General features: G+C 46.8%; 1 protein-coding gene and 1 long non-coding RNA gene across 4 annotated transcripts in view; both read left to right on the top strand.

Annotated features, from left to right (window-relative positions):
* LOC111816586 overlaps positions 1 to 10,032 on the top strand; it is a 12,872-nt gene extending 2,840 nt beyond the window's left edge. The window contains exons 2-4 of the long non-coding RNA XR_002820945.1: positions 6,294 to 6,419; positions 7,989 to 8,080; positions 9,237 to 10,032. This is a non-coding gene — a long non-coding RNA (uncharacterized LOC111816586). The remainder of the gene's footprint in view (positions 1 to 6,293; positions 6,420 to 7,988; positions 8,081 to 9,236) is intronic.
* A 3,639-nt stretch (positions 10,033 to 13,671) lies between these two features.
* LOC101573833 (NADPH--cytochrome P450 reductase) overlaps positions 13,672 to 20,004 on the top strand; it is a 49,893-nt gene continuing 43,560 nt past the window's right edge. Inside the window, exon 1 of one of the 3 annotated variants that reach the window (XM_023714389.1) lies at positions 13,672 to 13,754. The gene's annotated coding sequence lies outside the window, so the exon portion shown is untranslated. Of the gene's footprint in view, positions 13,755 to 13,797; positions 13,976 to 14,199; positions 14,221 to 20,004 lie in introns of those variants that run through there. The other 2 variants (XM_023714388.1, XM_004630444.3) reach the window with 2 other exon arrangements.

Here is a 20,004-nt window from a genome sequence, read left to right on the forward strand (position 1 = left end):
AGGGAGATGGCTCAGTGGAATAAGTGCTTCCCTGGCAAGCGCAAGGGCCTGAGTTCAATCCCTGGTTCTGCAAAAAAAAAAAAAAAAAAAAAAAAGAAGAAGAAGAAGAAGAAGAAGAAGAAGAAGAAGAAGAAGAAGAAGAAGAAGAAAGAAGAAAAATAATCAGCCCTTTAAAATCCTTTCCCTTGCTAGGTATGGTGAGACATACTCGCCATCCCGGCACTCTGGAGGCTGAAGCAGGAGGATTGTAATTAGGTTGAGGCCATCCTGAGCTACATAGTGAATTCAAGGCCAGCGTGAATTACATAGCAAGACCCTGCCTAAAAAGAGAAACCAAACAACTTTAATCTTAAATTGGCCTCAAGTTCATAAAGGTGACATTCTGAGGACAGACACTGAGATTTACTATGTGCCTTTCATAGCTGCCTTATGTACTTTTGGAAAGGAAAGAGATAAAGAAAATTAAAAAAGAGAAAAGATGGGCACCAGGGTCATGTCACGGATGCTTCCCAAACTGGTGTAGTCCACACGTGCAGCCTGCCTCAAACCAGGGGCGCATCTCAGGTGCACCCCAAGCTGGGGTCATGCTGCATGTGCAACCTGTCCTCCCCTCCAGGGCAGACCAACCCAAGAGAGCAGCCCTGCTCAGCCATGCCCCAGCCAGAACTGCCCAGGGCGCCACCTCTGCTCTATTTTCTGTCATGTTCAGAACAAGTATATTTGTTCCTAGAACATGTCTATTCCAGCAACAGATCAGGGAAGCAAGAAGAGAAGTTGTACGCAACAACCCGGCTTTCCTCAGGAATCTACCCCAGAGATCTTCCTATCTGTAACATACGAGGAAAGCATAGAGGATCTTAGAAGTCTGCAAAGTTTATCTATCTACAGATCACATATCAACGAAAGCAGAGGCTGTGTGTCTCCCCACCCGCCCCCCCACCTTTCCCTGGTAACTAATACCAGAAAAATAAGGTAAAAGGCTTGAGTTTTCTGATGGATGAAATCCTGAGTGAAAGTGAGAAACAGAGAACAAAGCAACCGATTGTCTGAATCCATAGACATCACCAGGTCAGTGGACAGCATCAGCTATCACCTGACCGACCTCTGTCTTTCTAGGTGAAAAAGGACCCTCTGCAAGTAAAAAGGGAAGGAGCAAATCCATTTGTAGGTGAAAGGGAGTTGCTCAGGTCTGCTGTTTTGGAAGATGAAAAGAGAAGAGAAGAGGAAAAAAAAAAAAACAAAAAAAACTGGGGTTGTGTCCTGAAACTACAGATTCACTTAAAAATACAACTAATTTCCTTGTCTCCTTTCTGCCTACTTTTATGTCTTCTATCCTACCTTAAACTGATTCAGACTGTTTCCCTTTCATGGTCATTTGACTATGGGGAAGAAAGAACCAGAAGTTGTGTGGTGTGAGGTCCAGTGAGTAAGGTAGATGGGGAAACCCTGTCCTGCTGCTACAGCCGCCTTTCTGTTCCACGACACTTGGATAGCAGCATGTGCCATCTTTTTTTATCACACTTCCTAGAGCCACTCACAACAGAGGACTTTCAGAACTGCTTCAGAAAGTGGCAGTGACACAGGAAGTTAGGGTGTGGCTAAAACTGGCTGGGCAAAGAGGTATGACAAGATGGTGGAACACATGCGCAGCAGTTCGCAAAGCTCTGTACCTGGACTTCTCGCAGGAACTCAAGCAGGTTTTCTGAGGGTGGCCTAGACCCGCCTGCAGCCTGAGGACAGTGATACAAACGGCCAATCTGTATTGAATTTTGGCCACTGTGTTCTCTCTGGTATGGTGGCCATTTTTACTGTAGGGTGTGCTTCTTTTGCTACTTTTCCTTGGTCCACACTCATTCTGCAGAGCCTGTTTCTTCTGCTACCTTTAATAAAATTTTGTGCCACTTGTGCTTCTCTTAAGCCATTCTTTGCTCAGGACCGAAGGAACCTAGAAACCACCTCCAGAAGGAGACTCTAGCACCTCAAAACCCAGTAACAGCAAGAATGATGGAATGAGTGTGTTCCAAGTGAGAGGCAATATTTGGAGGGGGATTCATAGTGATGTATCTTTTACTGTAACAAATTTTTCGAGCGCTGGAGCACTCACCATATATTTGGGCCACAGATCAGATGCATGAACATTCCTGGCCCCTGGCCTCTTGAACGGGGCTTCCTCAGCTTAAGTTCACAAACCATTGCTCTGGGCGGCCCAGAAAGAGGTGGCAGAAACCAAGTCTGCCCCAGAAGCCTGCCTACAGAGAGGGTTGGGGATACTTGTCCAGCTGGGGTGTGCCCACTCTAGGACTGTCCCTAGGTTAAATGCCAGCAGCTACCAGGGTCTGTAGACCCCAAGGCACCAGTTCAGGCTGGGAGTTGGGATGCTTTCTGGAGACTCTTAAAAAGAAGGGAAAGGACCTCCACAAAGAGACAGTCTCTTTAAGAGGGTGTGATGGGCCCTGCTGCCAGCAGCAGCCCAGGGGTGAGATTACAGGGCGCCTCCTCCTTTCTAAGGAGCACACTAATTCCTCTTGAAAACCCTCCTGACAAACTTGTTCTAGGGAGTGGGACCAGGGTTGGTTTTTTTTTTTCCTTTCTGAACTTCAGCATTAGCTTTTTCTCTGGGCAAACTTGGCAGAATCAAACAATGAAAATAATCCTGTAATTGTCCCTACAGATGCACAGGAGGGGCTGCATCAGGTTCCTTTCCTGTGGAGCACTCACCCGCCTCTTCCCAGAGGCACAGGGCTTCTCTCAGGAAAAAAGGAGGAAAAGGAACTGAGATGCGAGCTCAACAAGATGGGTTTATTGCAGAATGAACCCAAGGGGAACCGGGTCTACTCTGGCACTAGAGACCAAAGCGCCTGCTCTTGTACAGGCTATGGGGTCTTTTGTAGGGTCATGGGGAGGGGGTGTGCAATGACGAAAGGGAGTGACCACCTGCCCAGAATAAGGTTTGAGAGAGCACAAGGGGTCATGGCAGCCCAAGGATGAGACTTGGGAAAGCACAGGGAGGAGTGGTGGCTACTATCAGTGGCAGGGCTGATTGACTGTGTTAGGCTCCCAGGTGCAGCTGCGCAGCTGCGCAGTGGGGGTGGGGAGCGCGAGGGGCCGATCTGATCCCGATGGGGGCAGCTGCTTCTTCAGTGTGTTGGAGGCCTTGAAAGCTGCCTCTGGAGGTGAAAGTTCTCTCTCAGCCCAAACATCAGCAAAATCCCTCTGGCAGCAATGCACCGAAGGCCACTTGAGAAGCTGCTTGAAAAATATTTCTGAAAATCAAACCTAGAGATAGCTGGCGGGGTCGCTTGCTGCTTCCTGATAGCAAGCCAGCCCTTGGCCTCGCTGGACGCTCTGTCTCCCACTTCATTTCTGCTTGCCTTAGGAGCAGTCCCTGTGCTCTCCTCTGACTCGTGGACTCCAAGAATTCATCTTTAGAATCAGAGAAAATAAAAATACCTTGAAAGATATTTTCTCCTTCGTTTGGTCCATTCAGTGCTCTAATCAGCTGTGAAAAAACAGGTAGTTATCCCATTTTATCGATGAGGAGCTGAGGTCCACAGAGAGGAATGATTTGCTGAGGGTCAAAAGCAGATTTCAGTGAAGCTCAAAGCTGTAGCTGTTAAGGTTCCAGGGTCACTGTTTGTTAAAAGCCATAATGTGGGGGCCGGGGAGATGGCTCAGTAGAATAAGCACTTCTCTGGCAAGCATAAGGGCCTGAGTTCAATCCCCAGTTTCACCAAAAAAAAAAAAAAAAAAGCCATACTATGCAGTCAGTCCTCCAAAGCCCTGAATTCTGCACACGCAGATTCAACCAACTGCAAGTTCAAAATATTTGGGAAAAGAAATTCATCTGTACCAAATATGTACAATCTTTTCCCTTGTTATTATTCCCTAAGCAGTACAGCGTAATAGCTATTTATGTACCATTTTCATTGAATTCTTTTTTTGTTTGTCTTTTGAAGCAGGTTCTCACCATACATTCCAAGCTGGCCTTGAACTTGCTTATGTAGCCCAGGCTGGCCTTAAACTCACAGTGATTCTCCTGCCTCAGCCAGTGCTGGGATTACAGGTGTGTCCCACCATGCCTGGCTGAATTAGGTATTATAAGTCATCTAGTGATGATTTAAAGGATATAGGGACATATGGAGGGTCTATGCAAGTACTGGATCAGTTGATATAAGTGATTTGAGCATTCTTGGATTTTTATTTTATTTTATTTTATTTTAGTAACCAGGGATTCAACTAACGCCCTTGCACTTGCCAGGCAAATGCTTATTCTACTAAGCTATCTCCCAGGCCCTGCATTCTTAGATTTTGGTACTCACAGGGCATCCTGGTAGTAATCCTCCAAGAATACCAGGGGAGGAGGATGTATGAACATTATAACTAACTAAAAGCATTAAAGAGTCTAACTCTTCTCACTATAAACCATCTACCTATGACTATTTATAGAGTCATATTCTTTTTCTGGAAAGGATCCCTACTAGGCAGAGGGCCCCCTAAAGTCTGCTTGCTCCTCCTAGGGTCCCTTAGGAGGTAAGAGAACCCCTGCTTCCTCCTCTGCCCCACTGCCCTCCTGGCTGGTTGTCTCTGAGTCAAAGAGGAAATGATAGTATAACTATTCCTATGTCATATCATACTTTTTTAAATAATCCTCTACTCTCTGTTAAAGGCAATTAGACGCTCATGTTATGAAAGGTGTGTATCACACGGGTGTGTTCAGCTCACTGAAAGGGAAATTTACACCAGAGATGGAATTAAGTCCTCACACAGTCCCCAATGATGGGGATTATAGTTCTCACATTACACATGAAGAAATGGAGACTCTGTTCTACCCTGGTATGCAGACTACCCAGCAGATTTCATAGATGGATGGGCTGCCTGAAAAGGTGGCAAGCTCCCTGTCAAAACTGGATAGGGATTTGGGGAGGAGAGAGCTTGGGAATCCTGGAGGAGCGTGAAAGCAGCTCGGACATTTGGAGCAGGTGGCTGTCACTGCAGAAGCTTTTCTGGACCGTACTCCCACCCTTCCCCGTGGTAGGCTCCCACACTTCCCTGTCCGTGTTCCTGTGCTCACAGGGGCACCTGGAAGCCTTGTGCCAGCTCCAGATCAGCCTTTTCGAACTTACTTTGTAGCCCAGGTTGGCCTCAAATTCAACAATCCTCCTGCCTCAGCTTCTCCAGTGCTGGGATTATGGGGGTGAGCCACAATACCCAGTTTGGCCTTTTTGTTTATTTTTTGTCTTCTGCGGCCTTTTTGTTTGTTTTTTGTCTTCTGTGATACTGGGGATTGAACCCAGGATGAGGACTAAGCTATATCCCCAGCTCCCTGCTACCTTTCGAATTTTTTTAATTTTGAGATAGTGTCTTTCTAAATTGCCCAGCTTGGGCAATTTAGAATTTATGATCCTTTTATCTCAGTCTCCCAGAGTGCCAGGGTTACTGGCATGCAGCGCACACTGGCTGAAATTTGGCATTTGTAATAAACCACCAGGTGGTGCAGATGTTCTTAATCCAAAGACCATGATTTGAGAATCACTGAACTAGACTAGTAGATGCCCAAATGTGAGTCTGCCTGGAGACGAAAGGCCCTGGAAAGCCAGGAACCAGCTCCTCTCCACTTCCATTTCTAAGTGACTGCTCAGGAGCTCCTAACAGGGGCTTAGTGACATCAGAACAATTGAGTTACTAGGAATGAAGCAGGCTTCTCTGCAGAAGCCCTTTTTGCTAGCTGGCCTGGTTGCCATGGCAACAGGCGGTGGAGGGGGGGCAGCCAGGAGACTGCAGGAACACAATCGCGGGCCTCTTTGCTGTATTGCGAAAAGAGGGCAAAGGTTCTAGATTAATGGCACGTGGGTAAAAACGTGAAGAGGGGGAGAGAGACAGACAGAGGCGATGGCATGGCAGACGGAGCTCTGGATTTCTTCAGAAGCTGGCCCAGCCTCCAGCTGCAAACCCAGGCAGAGTTTAAATTTTGGTTGCATAACAGAGAGGAACAAAGGGAAGGGGGTGTGTGTATGGGTGGATGGGGCCGAGATAGGGGTGGGAGGGATTAGGAAAGAGGAAAAGAGGAATCCTGGCCCTGAAAGCCACCAGGCACAGAAGCCATTCCACACATGAACCTACAAAACTTCAACCAAATCACCCACCATCCATCTGAAGTCACGCAGTTAGCTGCGCCTGGCCCTTGACGTAACCCAGACTGGAAAACTGCTCAACTGCCTAAAGGGCCCCTTGATTCTTTCTGTGTCAGGGCTGCCATTTTGAAACTGTTGAACTTTGTTTTGTTTTGATACCAGGAATTGAACTCACTACTTCATGCTTGCCAGGAAGGTGCTGGGCTGCTGAGCTATACCCGGGGCCCCAAAACAGTTGAACTTTGGACCCCAGTAAAGGAGGATTTCAATTTGGGGGATAGCAAGGAGGTAAGGATGAAGCTCAGGGGAAAGCTATTTCAACACTTTAGGGAGTCGAGCTGGTCATCACCTGAGTGTGCACTTGATAGCAGATGCTCCCCATTGTGCTGACAAGCTTTGCCCCCTCTGTGCCACTCGCCCCTCCCCCTGCACACACCCCAGGCCCACCACCTCCCACCCTTCTGGCCTCAAACAGTGTTGCTCAAATTTGATGGTGGCTAGGAGTAAAGTTCGTCAAAAATTTCCATTTTTGCCTTGCTTTCAGGAATTCTGATCTCATGGCTGGAGTAGGCATGCTCTGAGAACTGACAGTTTGAACAAGTCCAACAGTAATTTTCTGCAGGTAGCCTGCTGAACGGCCTTTGACATCTCCACAGTCTCTACTTTTCCCCCTGTACTTCCTCTGGCCACCTCCAGCTTTCGGTGACTTCTGCTTTCTCTCAGGTGTGCCCTGGGAGTCCCCACAGCACCATCAGCAGGTGGCATCTCCCCAGCTATATCCCTCACTGCCCAGCTCACCCAGCAGCTGGCAGAGCCATACCCTGCTTTAGTAAGGCCCACCACCAGTGCCTCTGCTCTGTTGTAAATGGTTCTGACTCGTGACCAGACACAGGCTTAAGACTGTGGGCTTCGAGCAGGGCCAAGCCAGCTGTCCCAGCATTAGCAGGGAACTGTGATGTCTGGGGTCCTTTGCAGAAAGAAGGGACTGGAGCAGAGATGCATCCCATTTGTGGGCTATTCTACTTACCTACCTTGGTTTTCCTATCTGTAAAAGGGAGAGACCAAGTGCATATCAAAGAGCTTCAGCAAGTTCAAGGTCCTCCTAAGCTTGAGGTCAGGCCTGAGGCTTGGCCCGGGATTGGAGGTGAGTCTCTGGCTCCTCTTTCCTCTTTTGACAGTAAGGCTCATGTGGGCAGCACTCCTGCTGCCCCCTGTCCTGCTTGCTGTTCCCTGGTTATCACTGTGATCCAGAACTCCAATCATAAGGCACAGGGACAGGATGTACCCTCTGGGGAGGGGAATAAAAAGACTTGGCCAAGGCCAGGCTTCTGGTTGGTTGGCCAAGTGGAATTTGCCTCCTGATCCATGGAGAGGCTTTTTTTTTTTTTTTTTTTTTTTTTTTACTTTTTTTTTACTTTGAACTTTGGTGAATGCTCTTTCCTGACCCTGGCCCTTGATCACGCCTGTGCTATGGGTGTTTACAGACTCTGAAGACTCACATTGTGCATTTTTTTGTTTTTTTGTTTTTTTGTTTTTTTGTTTTTTTTTTTTGCAGAACTGGGGATTGAACTCAGGCCCATGCACTTGCCAGGCAAGTGCTTATTCTACTGAGCCATCTCCCCGGCCTCTAACATCGTGCTTTCATGGAAACCTCTCAAGCAAAATGGTCAGTACTGTGCTTAATTAAGTGGCTTAGAGGGCTCTGGGTGGCAACTCAGACACTGTGTCAGAAAGCTGGTATTCTATCCACAGAGCTTTTTGAAGTGGAGATTGCGCCCAGGGCCTTGCACATGCCAGGAGAGCATTCCACCATTCCACCAGTGGAATATGGCTATACCCTCTATGCCATACCTATAGGTTTTGGGAAGTGGCCACACTCCTCTGGCATCTAGAGCACACCACCCCTCGCCAAGCACAACATGGATCTGAGATCTACTTTTTCTTCACGGGTATGAAAAGATCATCCCATTTATTGGGGCCATGCTGGGAATGGGTTCCCGCTCTGGGCAGAGGTTTACAGAGCATGACCTTGGAGATACACTGTGACCTTGGAGATTCCTTAAGCCTCTATGTGAAGGAGAGGAAACCTGAGTTGGAAGTGTCAGGGACCCGGAACAAGGTCCTGAGAGTCGTGGGCAGCACAGGCTCCTGGGCAGGAATGTGGGGAGCTGCGCCAGCATGAGAAACCCATGGGCTAAGCAGACACCGCCCAGGGCTGGGGAGGGCGTCATCATGGAAGACGTGCTCTCCAAGGTCGGTGGGAGCTGGCTAGGCTTGGCCAGGCTCACCCTGCTCACAGCAGTCTGGCTGGATCCCAACATCCTACTACCCGGGAACTTGAATCAAAGCCCTCACCTCCCTGAGCCTCTGTGTCCACAGCTGTCAAGTGGGGATGCTAGTATGCACTTTTGAGAGATTTGCTGTACACATGCTACACATTGTGGAGCACGTTCAGCAGCTGCTTAGGGTCTGGTTGGTGCTCAATAAGTGGCATTAACCCCGGGCCAGTGGAAGCACATCATAGGAACTCAGTAACTGATTCTACAGAACAAGGAAAGGTCTTGGAGGCACTGATGCAGCCTGCTAGGGCAGCTCAGTCCTGAGCTCTGGCTCTGTTGTAGGTGCCCTGAGGTTCTAGGTTGCTCACTTTCATGATTTTTTAATTTATTTATTTATTTATTTTGTGTCTGTGTGTGGCCAGCTCAGCCCACCAGGGGGCGGGGCTGGCTGGCTGGCATGTGGTGCTGGGGGATTGAACCGCGGTCCCTGTGCTTTGCTTAGCTTGTTCTAAGTAGGTGCTTTAGACCACTGAGCCATCTCACCAGCCCCAACTTTCATCATTTTTTAATTTTATTTTTTTGAGAAATAAATATCAATGAGACAGTTTCAAAACTGATTAATAGGACAGTTTCAATAATTAATACATTGTACATTGCTATCTTCCTAGTGGTTAGCCATAGTACAAGATGCAGACAGAACATCTTGTCCGAACACTATTAGCACAAATCTTTCTTCTCATTGAATTAAGTGAAAGTAGCTGTATATCTATCCTAACTATTTTGCATATACAGATACAAAATGGTCCTTCCTTTGTATCCCCTTTAGGTTGTTCACTTTTAGAAGAGCCAGGTTGGATGAGACGTGCGACTGCATCACTTGCAGCAGCAAGGGGCCTCTCATCTCGGTGGTCCTCCCTTGCCCTGCAAGAATCACATCTTCCTGAGTAGCCCTTGAGCAGCCATATCTGTACCCACACCAGGACAAACCTCTTTCCATTGTGTTCAGTTGTGAAAGCCCTGAAAACATGTAAACATACATAACCTCGGACAAGCGACAAAGTCCTTCTCCTGCAGTGACCAGCATAATGTCCTGAAATGACTGCCGTCCAGTTTCCAGATAGACTCTTACCTAAAACTAGACTCTGGAACTCCAGGCCATCTCACCCGAGGGATCCTAGCTCTTTTGTCCCCTACTGCCTTCTATCTAAGCCCAAGCTTCTTAGCTCCAGCCTATCTTTCAGGAATACAGGATGGTTTCACCCAGAAAATGCCCCTTACTATCTGCATTTGGCAAAACCTTAATGGGGAGGCAAAGAGAGGAGATGGCTAACACACACTTTCCCACAGGGCTTCCAATACTCGGGGCCTTAGAGGGTTTCCTGTGGGAGCCATGACTTCCAGGGGAAGGATTGAAGTGACTTTCTAGAGCAGGGGTGGGAGTGAAAGTGGCACACGGACAAGTGAACATGGAAGAGAACCACATTCTGACTGGTTCAGAAGTTTGAAAGTGCCCAGCGCTTACCAGGATTTGTGCAGTTTTGCTTGTAAAATAACTATTATTGCCAGAAAAAAATATGTCTAATCACATGCCTATGAAGGTGATTAAAAGTACTGCATGACATATATGTTTACTTTTCTAGAATCTTAAGGGCTTACAAAGATCAAGCTGGAAAGACAGGTTGAGGCTAGATTTTGAATGCCCTTGCATGCCAGCCGCAGGAGATCCATTTGTTCTATAAACTTCACTGTACCTGATATGAGAAGAGAAAATATGAACTCAGCCTCCCTCCTTGACAACAGCCAGTCTGGATGGGGGCAGAGCTGTCTGAGAGCCCTGGAGGAGATCTTTGGAAAAAGCTTGGTAGCTCCAGATTCCTGGCAGAGTGGAGGATCTATTTCTTTTAAACAGTGCCAGGAAAAACAAAACAAAACAAAAACCAGTGAGGCTGCAGAAAGAGGAGGGTTGCATGAGAAGAGTCCTGTAATTCTTTATCAACCATGTACAGCATGACAACAATGTCAACACTTTTTGTTGACTTGACTTTTAGGCCCCAGCTGCAGACCAAAGGAAATATATTCAGGATGCAAGTGCTATTAGGCTCAACAACTAAAATACAGAAGTAGAGATGGCAGAAGTTGGAGTTAGCAATGGAGGCAGGGCCAAGGGAAGGCAAAGCAAGGTTACTACCCTATACAATAATAAGTGATACTGCCTACAGATTGGGCATGGTGGTGTATGCCTGTAATCCCAACACCTGTCGTAGGTTGAGGCAGGAGGGTTGTAAATCAAAGGCCAGCCTGGGCAATTTAATCACTTAGCAAGACCTTGTCTAAAAAAGTAAAAACTAAAGGGCTGAGGATGGAGTTCAGTGTGAACGGCCTGAGTTCAATCCCCAGAACTGGGGAAAAAGAAAAAAAGACTAATAAGAATACAGTTTATGGATCAAAAACCAAAAGTCTGAGGATGCTTTCTTTTCTTTGCAGGGCGGGGGGGGATGGTGGAATGAACAGAAATCAAATCAGGACTTCACACTTGCCAGGCAGGCAGGTACTGCAGCACTGAGCTAAACCCCCACCTCTAAGGTTGTTTCTTAAGTTAGCAAGATGACAAGAGGAACAACATAAATAATTATGTTGGAAAAGTGTGAATAAGGGAGGTGAGCTGTGGTTTAAGAAGTTCAATTTTGAGGTAATAGCTAAAACATCAGGTATAGGCTGAAGATAGCCATAAAAAAAGCGACTTACCAGCTTGGAAAGAAGCATCGCAACAGGTCAACTTCTGTCTGGGCAGCGCAGATGAGAGGTGGAGGGGAGGGGAAAGGAGAGGAAATGTGTTGTCCGTGTCCCCCATGAGTATAATTTCAATTGAGACGTCTACAGTTACTATTGTTTAAGCACTGGGAGCCAGTCAGTGAGTTAGTTCTTTGGTCAATGACAAGGGTGTATTAGTATTAAAAAGGAGGTTTATAGGGCTGCGTATGTAGCTCAGTGCTGACGGGTAAGATGGCAGAGGTGGTTGACTTTGGATACAACACAGTTGGAAAGATGCAAGGAACAAATAAGGAAGCTTATCTTCACTGCTGTCTCCATCCTTCCCATTTTCCAGAAGTAAACATCCTCCTACCTTTCTTCCTAGAACATTTCATGTACATCCTGGCAAATATGCATACACACTATGTACCTTCTCGCCCACATCCCATCACAATTAGTTGAAAGACAAGTAGCGTTGTAGACATATTATTCTGTACCTTGCATTTTTCTTGAGTTTCCTTGTTGGTGTATGTTAATAACTGAATCATGTCCATGTGTGGATGTAGGAATAAATGACAGGCCTATTTCCACAGTTTCAATAACTGTGTATCATCAAACTTTTTGATTAAATACATAGGTGAGAGATGCTTTGTCAGCCAAGTTTTAAATTGTATTTCTTTTATGCATGGATAAACTTTTCAGATCTTTAAGAAGTATTTTTTTTTCTAGAAACTGAGATTCCTCTTTTGCCCATTTATTAATTAGTAAGAACTCTTTATTAGATCAAGTCCTTTGACCATAGTTGCAAATATTTTCCTCTAGTCTATCATTTGCTTTTACTAGTGTTTGCCACACATCAAGTTTTTGTTTTTCCTGATACTAAGGACTGCCCAGGGCCTTCAAACAGTTATATCTCCAATATTTATTTTTTTTTTATTTTGATACAGTGTCATGCTAAGTCACTCAGTTGTGCAAACTAGGTTTAAACTTGCAATCCTCCTGCTCAAGCTTCCTAGAGTGTTGGGATTACAGGTGTGGGCTACCATACCAGCCTTGACATATGACATTTAAAATATTTTTTATTTTTAGACAGGGTCTCACTCTGTAATTCAGGTTGGTCTTAACCTCACTACATAGCCCAGGTTGCCTCAGACTCCTGGCAACCCTTCTTCAGCCTCCAGAATGCTGGGATTACAGGTGTAATTACAGAGGGAAACTGGGGATTGAACTCAGGCCCTTGTGCTTGCCAGGGAAGCACTTATTCTACTGAGCCATCTCCCCAGCCCTGGCATCTTAATTTTTAATGTAGATAAATTTGAAATCTTTTCACCTATACCTTCTAGGGTTTGTATTATCACTCAGACAGGCCTTGTGGAGATTAGGGTCATAAATTCTCCTGTAGACTTCTGGGAGTTCTCTTTTTCTTCAAAGAAAATATTTTATCCATCCAGAATTTTTTTTTTAATTTTTTAGACAGGGTCTTACTGGTCTTGAACTTGTGGGAATCCTCCTGCTTCAGTCTCCTGAGTACTGAAATTATATGTGTACAGCATCATGCCTGGTTCCATCCAGAATTTGAGTGCATACTGTTAGCATGAAGTGTGTATACAACTTACATCTCCCCCCCCCCATGCATTGTGAGATTTTTTGGGGAAGGAGGGTAGTGTCAGAGAGGCAAGGCAATGACCAGGACAGTAAATGAAGAAACATAGTGTCCCTCCATAGGCAGTAGAGCAGAAACTGAAGTTGCCATAGACAGGAAGTGGTCCAGATCACTCAGGTGAAAGGGCACCCAACTGTGTCTGAACCAGGGTCAGGACAGGCAGAAAACTGAAGAGATCTTGGAAGCAGAACCCATAAGACTTGTCAGTTTTCAGGGGAAAATTAAAAGATGTAAGATGTCTGTTTCCTGATGCTTTTCCTCTGTGAAGTTATTAATGGCAAAGAGGGGATTCCTGTCTTAGGGGTTCTGTTACTCAATCTTCAAATCCCCATCACCTGGTAGGAAGCGCAGGTGGGATTCTCACCACCAACCAAAGAGCCAGATTTCAAACTCTGCGCCCTCTGAGTCTCTTTGGTCCAGCTCTCACCTCCTGCCTGGCTGCTTCCAGCACCCAAGCAAGGGGGCCTCCAAATTGCAGCGCTCGGTAGTCAGGTTGGAGGGACCCTGGGCCACCGCTGAGATCACACGAGAGCCGCGGCCAGCGACAAGAGGCCTCACGAGGTGGCTCACAATCATGGTTTCACGGCGACCCAGAGAGTGGGCTCAGAAATACAATCTAAGGTCAGGGAAGAAAAACCACTACCAGGGAGTAAGTAACCCGCCCCGGAACTAAGCAGCCGGCCAGGGGGCGGGGCCATTTGGCAGGGCGTGAGGGCGTGGCCAGATCGGGTTGTACCAAGAGCTAGAGTTCGTAGGGGGAATCAAAGTGGCCAACTCGTCTATGGAGCGTACACAAGGCTGAGATGGATGGGGCGGTGGCCAAGAAGGCCACTCCTACCCTCCTGCGACCTGGCGGGTAGTGGTTGGCGCCTCGGTGGTGCGGGCCTGCGTTCTGCCCAAGTGCTACAGAGAGCTGTCGGGTCTCCCGCGGTGAGTGAGCTCTCAGGGAGAGTCGGGTGGGTGAAGTGGGGTCCCCAGGGTCCTCGGGACGCCTCTGTCCAAGCTGCCTCCCGGTCCTCGGCACTGGGGAAGGCTTTCGGGCCGGGTCGCGGCGCGTCTCGCTAAACGCTCAAGCGGAAGGCGCGTCTTCCACCTCAGCCCTTCCCGGAGTGGCCTTTCCCCCTCGAACTGATTTCAGGCGGTGGCTGGAGGTTGGTCGTTTTCATATCCCCGGGACGAGAGCGCTCGGCAGGCCCGTTGGCCGAGAGTCGGGTCTTGGTGTCTGAGGGCTCTGGCTCCAGCCCTCTCGTCCGCCCTTGCGTTAAGTCACTTTAAGTCTCCGGGCTTCAGTTTCCCCATCTGTACGATGGGATTATGTAGCGGTGAATTATAGAGATCATGCAAAGATGCGCTCAGTGAACGTGGATGGGACCCGAATCTGATCGTGCTGCATCAGGTGGGGTGAATCCACGGCGCCCCGGCATCGCGTTGCCTGCGTTCCTGAGGCAGTGCTCCCTCAGGCCGGTGCGCTGCGACACACCTTTGCCTGGCTCCCCTGGGCAGCGGTGACACCCTGGGCTTGGGGGAGCGATGGGTAAAAGGTTGAGGTCTTGGGCAGCGGAGTTGGGGGATGGAATGGGGGTGGACTTCTGGGTTACCTGACCTCAACTTTTTGCTTTTCGTGTTTTCAAATCGAGTCATCATTGTGTAAGCTACTGGCCAGTGCTGGGGAGTTTGGATTCATTTCCGTGAAAACGACTGCCTCCTTTCTTAGACCCATAAAACTGCAGTCTTCTCTTTGAGACTCACCGAACCAGAGAATAACGCGAGCACAAAAAAAGTCTAGATTGATGTCCAGGGGTCCAGGGTTTCAATCTTAGCACCTTGACAGGATACATAACTTCTTGGGCCCACTGTTTTGTTGTTGGTGACACAGGCCTCTGCCCCCACAGAGCTGAGCTGTTAAGGATCAGGACAGGGTTTCAGAGAGTGGTGTTGAGAGTTAAATGTTCTTTGTAAGCAAAGGAGTTACCTAACTAACTCTCTGGGATCTGCTGTCCTCTACCATGCTGTATCTCTTATGCCTTGTCTACAGAGAAGCCTGAGGTTTATTAAAACTCTCTCAGAGGAAATCTCCCGAGAGTGGTGATATTTGGGAAGACAGGCCAGTGTGACCAGTTAGTAAACAGGGAACCCAGAAGGGCCCACTTTCTTAAAATCGTTCTAAAGACAGTCTCATTTTCTTTTTGAGACTGTCGTTCTTGACTTTTGTACTCTTTGATATAGGAATAGGATTCGACAGGGTCTTGCTATGTTTTACAGGCTGGCCTTCAACTCACAGCGTAACCCAGTCTGGCCTCAGAGTCATAGTAGTTCTCCCTCAGCCTCTTGAGTAACTGGGATTACAGTACAATGATATCCTAATCATTGTCAAAAGTGACCAGAAAACAGGCCTGTATTTGAGAGAATCAGTGATCTTAACTCCCCCAAATTCTTTTTTTTTTTTTTTTTTTTTGTAGTACCAGGGATCAAACTCGGAACATCAGCTTGCCAGGCAGGCAACTCATGCCACTGAGCTATCTCGCCAGTCCCTCTCCCAAATTCTTGACATATAGCACTTGAAAAAAACAATTGCACTGGGTGTGGTGACACATGCCTGTAATCCCAGCACACTGGAGCCTGGGGGAGGAGGATTGCTGTAAATTTGAGGTCAACGTGAGCTAAGTAATGAGTTCAAGGCCTGCTGACACAGGGGTGGGAGTTTAATCCCCAGGCCTGCTGTGCAGGTCCCATCCATGGGGCGCGCTGAGACAGCGATTGACACTGGGCAGGGAGGCTGTAAAGAGGAGGATCACTACGAGTCCAATCTATGAAGTGAGTCCCTGTAGACCCCGTAGACCCCATCAACCACGTCCAGGTGCTTATTCTACTGAGCCATCCCCCTCTCCATCTAAAATTTTTAAAAAAGGCAGTGTGGAACTCAATGTGAAGGTTTGAGTTTAATCTTTAGTACTGCAGTGGCATGGGGGAGTCACAAGATTTTGTAAAACATCCTGTTTTAATGTGGTATCTTATCTTCCCATCAGAAAGAATTTGTCATCTTAAAATTCAGAATTCCAAGACCAGTTGTAATGATGGACTGCTAATGGCAGATGTGTTTATATTCCAGGAAAAATTATGCCAGACTCTGTGCCAAATTTGTATTATTTATATACACACGCAGACGCACAATATCAGAATATTAAGCTCTTGCTCTGAACCCAAGATGTTCACATCTCTTTGTCTCTGTTACCTCTGGGGAAGCCATCTCAGAGGTGGGTTCACAAGTCAAGATGTGTTATCACATTTTCTGATGACAGAGGATTCTTTTTTTATGGAGGAGAAGTGTAATACATGTAGTTAATTGCTTAAAGATATAATTGATTCTTAGGCCACAAAGCACAAGTGTGTGTTTTTGTTTGTCTAATTTTAATTTAATTTAATTTTTTATTGTTAATGTTTTTATTTTTTATTATTTTATTTTTTCCCATAATTTTATTGATAAACAAATAGCAATGAGACACTTGCAAATCAAATCGGTAGGACAGTTTCAATAATTAACACACTGCATACATTCTTCCTAGTGGTTAATTGCTGTACAAGATGCAGACTTGAGGGGCTGGAGAGATGGCTCAGTGGTCTAAAGCACCTACTTAGAACAAGCTTAGCTAAAGCACTTGATTCTCCGTTTTCTTCTTGGCAGGGCTGGGTCCCTGTGGAGTGGCACTTGGAACACGCATTCAGCCCTGGCGTGTAGGCCTTTATGTTCAGTTGGTTCAAGCCCTGAAGGGGAGGGAAGCAAAGCAAAGGCAACACTGAACAAGTACGGCAGGGTGGGGTCACTTTTTTTTTTTTTTTTTTTTCTGTTTTGGGGCTGAACTACATCCCCAGCCCTTATTTAGTTTTGAAACAAAGTCTCCCTAACTTGCTAAGTTTCCCAGGCAGGGCTCAAACTTGTGGTTCTCCTACCTTAGGCTCCTGAGTGCTACAGTTGTTCGGTTGTATGTAGGCACCAACATGCCCGGCGCATGTATCATTTCTTTCTGATGAAGACCTTTAAAATACTGTCTTCTAGTGTTCACTTTGGCAGCACATATATAAAATTGGAATGATACAGAGAAGATAGCACTTTTTTTCTTTTTTTAACCCAGGATGTTGAACAGAGCCTTTTTCTTGTTGCTATTCTGTTGTTGGCCATAAGACAGAGATTTAGACTTGCTGGTCAGGTAGGGAGAAGCACTGGGCCATATGACAGAGAAGATCAGCATGGCCCGAGCACAAGGATGACACACAAATTCTTTTTTTTTTTTGGTATTTTAGGGAAGGGTCTACAGGGTGTTCAGGGTTTCACTACTAGATCTGACTCACAGTGATCCGCCTGTTTACAGCCTCCCAAGAGCTGGGATTACAGGTGACACACAAATTCTTGAAGCATCCCGTATTAAAAAAAAAAAAAAAAAAAGCTGTTGTCTAGATTTTTCCAGTGTACACCTCATTCTTGTTACCTGCCATCACCCTGCTGTACCTCGGCACCCATCACTTCAGGCCTAGGCTCTGCTGTTTCCAATCCCAGTTGTTGTGGTAGCTCTGGTCATACTGGGATATATTGTGCTCATAGCCGCTGGGCACCTTCGTCCTTCTGGGTGACCTTGCCTTGGTGCCAGCTGACTTGGTTGAAGGCAAATCTAAGAACTGCCCCTTACTTGGAGTGCTAGAAGGAGAGGCCTTCTCTCCCCTTTGTATAACATCTGTGTGTAGTTAAGAGACTTGTACACCTACCTGCCTTCTAGAAGCTACTTATGTCCAAGTGTGAGCTTGAGTGTAATGATGGGCCCACAAGTGCCGTGAGCTATGGTCTGTTCTCAAAGATGTGAGTTCTTTGGGAGTCAGCCTCTGCCTGCCTGCCTGCCTGCCTGCCTGTAACACAGGGGGGATGACAGACAGACAGGGTGTGTCCTGCGTGAAACTTACTTTATATTACTTCCCCTGGCTTTATCTTCCGTGCTTTTTCCTGTGGCTTTCCCCACCCTGTCTCCTTCTGAGAGTTCAGCTTCCACATCATCGCCTCCTGTGGTGTTTGCGTTCTCTGGAAGACACTGTGACCTTGTGATACCTGGGCCTTTCCAGTGTGTATCATCGTACTGACAGACCGGGCTGTACAAAGGTTTGCGTGGTTAGGCAGGCACACATAAACTGTGCTGAACTTTTCAGAACACAAGTGCAATGAGTACAGGTCACCTGAGGCTGGTTTTCAACACAGCAAACACTCATGGGGGTTCTTAGGTACACAGTGGAATGTGTTAGCCAATTGTGCCTGGCTTCTTTCAGGGCGGGGTGTAGGTTGGTACACAGCCCAGCTGTCCTAGAGTTTTCTGGGTGCATTTGAGGTCCTGTAAAAAGCACTGTTTTTTGGTTCTGCATAAAAGCTTCAGAACCTTTGTGGTTGTTTGTGAAAGCACACAGTGTCATGCAAACATATTGGACCCAATCCCTGATATAATGCGATTGGGGAACTGCAGGGGTAACTCAGAGGTGGAGCACATGCTTAGTCAGCACACAGGGCCATGCCTGGGTTTGATCCTAACACTGGAAAAAGAAGCAGCAATAAAGGGCTGGCCAAATAGCTCAGCAGATTAAAGCGCCTGCAAGCAGGCACAGGGGCCGGGGTTCCATCCCCAGGCTGCAGTTGAGGCTGGGCGTGGTGGCATGCGCCTGGTGACCCTCTTGGGAGGCTGTAAATAGGCGATCACTACAAGTTCATTCTAGTAGTAAGACCCTGAACACCCTGTAGACCCTTACCTAAAATTAAAAAAAAAAAAAGCAGCAATAGCAGCAGCAGTGATGGCGGCAACAGTAACAAAAGAGGGTGTTGTAATATGACTCATGAACTCTGAAAGTCAGTAAGCACCTTAACAGTGATGAAAGCCCCCATCCTGTCTATCTACCTGGAAGCCCGTACTGGCCCGTGAAGTCTATCCCTGCCAGTGGTCTTGTCATCTTCATGGTCCCCTAAGCTCTAGGTACAAAAAGATACATTTCCCTTTCCCTTTTAATCTTAAGTGGCCTGCCATCATTAAACCCTGTCAGTTTTTGATCTCTGAATCTCTTCCCGCTGTGGCCTTAGTGTAGCCCTTTATTATTTCCTCCCTATTGCTTGCTTGAGGCCATCATTAATCTTTAACACCTCTCCTTCATGTTCCAAGACCTGTCCATGGTACCATGGCTAGATTGATCTTAAAGCCCTGCTTTTTTGTTTTGGGTTTGGGTTTGGGTTTTTTTTTTTTTTTTTTTTTTTTTTTGGCGGCCTCACGATGCCTTCAGAGTAGGTCTGGTTTGGCTTGAGGATCTGGGAATCGAATCACAGCATCCTGAGTCTGACTGCTTTGTTTAATCAGGCATTTAAACAACTGAGCTGATGGGTGGGCCCCCAGTTTTGGTTTTTTTGAGACAGGCTCTCCCTGTGTAATCCAGGCTGGCCTTCAATGTGTGGTGACCCTCTTGCCTCAGCCTCCTAAGCACTGGGATTACAGGTGTCCACCACCTCATGTGGCTGAAGGCCTGCTTTTATCACTATTGCTTGGGAGTTGTGGGGGCGGTGCTGGGAATCAAACCCAGGGCTTCATACATGCTAGGCACAAGTGCTATCATAGAGCTACAGCCAGGCCTGCTCAAGAATGTAAGGTCACTGTCTTATTGTTGGGTATAGGTCTTTCTTTTCCATCTAGTTCTGTAAAGGATACAAAGTGGTTTGTAACAGAGTCTAATTCCTGCCACCCTTATGGCAAGGTGGTTGGAACAGAACTTGGATTCAGTGGGAGCAGCATGCGGAACGGTGCCAGCTAGAAGATAAACTCCAGAGTGATGCAGGAATGAATCAGTAGGGCTGTTCTCCTGGTTTATTGCTCACCTTGTTCCAGCACATGACTGAGTCTGGATTTGAAACTGAGTCCAACCTTTAAAGAGTTCTTAAGGTGTACTTTGAACTTTTGGTAGAACTTTAGTTTCCCATCTAGCTATGAAAGTTTGTTTCCAGTTCCTTGTGCAAGTAAATTTATTTAATAATTCAGTAATCATTTTAGAATGGAAAAGAGTGTTTAAAGCCTTTCTAGATCTTTCTAGAGGGGAGATGGCTCAGTGGAATAAGCGCTTCCCTGGCAAGCACAAGGGCCTGAGTTCAATCCCCGGTTCCGCCAAAAAAAAA

Source organism: Octodon degus, unplaced genomic scaffold (assembly GCF_000260255.1).
Source record: "Octodon degus isolate 3935 unplaced genomic scaffold, OctDeg1.0 scaffold00035, whole genome shotgun sequence".
Taxonomy (NCBI): domain Eukaryota; kingdom Metazoa; phylum Chordata; class Mammalia; order Rodentia; family Octodontidae; genus Octodon; species Octodon degus.